The following is a 1,850-nucleotide window of genomic DNA, read 5'->3' as shown; positions in this document are numbered from 1 at the left end:
TATATATATATGTATATGTATATATATGCATGTATGTATGTATGTATCTATCTATCTATATACACATTTATATATATATATATATATATATATATATATATATATGGCAAGCATTTACACCAACTTTCTATTATCAAATTTACCATAAAGTGCGCATGTCCACAGTAAACAAATCATCTGTGTCTGTCACCAAGTTGTTGGACTATCATAAATTGAAATCCATGGCAGAAATTATATATTCACATGTATTATGTATGTATTATGTATGTATGCATGTATGTATGCATGTATGTATGTATTATGCATGTATGTATGTATGATTCTTCTTTGAGCTGAATTTAAGCTCTTCTTGAGAGAGGTCAAGTCGATTACTAACAAAGAAACATGACTTCTTTGAGTTAAAAGAGTTCCCGGTGTTTGCAAATAATTGGCTGAGCTACTGTTTTGTATGTATGTATGTATGTATGTATGTATGTATGTGAATGTGTATTTTTGTATGTATGCATGTGTGTGCGGGGGTATTGATGTATTTATGTTCTGTAGATATGTATATGCAAATATATATTACTATTTAAAAAAGCTTGATTCGGCTCCGCACGACTTAAAGTTTGAAAGCCGAATCAAATTGTTTCAAATAATATTATATGTTACTCCAACACGAAATGTGTTGAGGGGCTTTTTCTATCGTTTGTCGCCTCCCTCGTACAAATAAATATGCATATATAAATACACGCACACAAACACACACACACACACAAACACACAAATGTACACACATATAATATATGTAAATGAGGGTTGCTAAATCAAACTCCATTCTTCACCAAGTGCCACAAATTGTAAGAGGCTCCCTGTAATAACAGTGTAGCAACACGGCGGTGCATCAGCATGGCCGCAGCTCTAAGCTGAAACTATAATTAAAAAAAAAAAAAAACTACACACACGCACACGCAAACGCACACACACACACACACACAGAGTGGAGTTTAGGTCAAGGTAACCCAAACTGATAGGTTTGCATTCTGAGTGCTCCAATAGGTAATCCACCAGAAACATAAATACAAACATACATACATGCATACATTTATATATATATGTGTGTGTGTGTGTGTGTATATATATATATATGTAAATGAAATATTCAAACACTGAGATTTGAAGTTAGATGTCACTACTGTTCATATCATCTGTGGATAAATTCAAAATTTGATGATATCACCAGTAGTAGCATTGGTGGAACGCAGTTATGATAGCTTTATCGAGCTATGAAATATCGTAATGATGCTTAATGAGCATCTACCTGCTAGAAATAAGAGCCAAGTCTTAAATAATATATAATAGGCGTAGGAGTGGCTGTGTGGTAAGTAGCTTGCTTACGACCCACATGGTCCCAGGTTCACACGCACGCACACACATGCACACACACACACACACATATATACACAATGCACACATACACCTTGGACAAGTGTCTTCTACTATTACCTCGGGCCGACCAAAGCCTTGTAAGTGGATTTGGTAGACGGAAACTGAAAGAAGCCCGTCGTATATATATATATATATATTTATATATATATGTGTATATATGTATGTGTGTATATGTTTGTGTGTCTGTGTTTGTACCCCACCCCGTCCAACATCGCTTGACAGCCGATGCTGGTGTGTTTATGTCCCGGTAATCTAGCGGTTTCTCAAAAGAGACCGATAGAATAAGTACTTACAAAGAATAAGTCCTGGGGGTCGATTTGCTCGACTAAAAGGCGGTGCTCCAGCATGGCCACAGTCTAATGACTGAAACAAGTAAAAGAGTAATAGAGTATATATATATATATATATATATATATATATAT

At 35.0% G+C, this 1,850-nt stretch overlaps 1 long non-coding RNA gene across 15 annotated transcripts in view; it reads right to left on the bottom strand.

Annotated features, from left to right (window-relative positions):
* The window catches only part of LOC106871257 (uncharacterized), a 413,124-nt gene that overhangs the window by 384,671 nt on the left and 26,603 nt on the right, over positions 1 to 1,850 (bottom strand). The gene's annotated exons all lie outside the window — the stretch shown is intronic.

Source organism: Octopus bimaculoides, chromosome 20 (genome assembly GCF_001194135.2).
Source record: "Octopus bimaculoides isolate UCB-OBI-ISO-001 chromosome 20, ASM119413v2, whole genome shotgun sequence".
Classification (NCBI taxonomy): Eukaryota; Metazoa; Mollusca; class Cephalopoda; order Octopoda; family Octopodidae; genus Octopus; species Octopus bimaculoides.
This window is presented reverse-complemented; position numbering and strand designations above follow the sequence as displayed.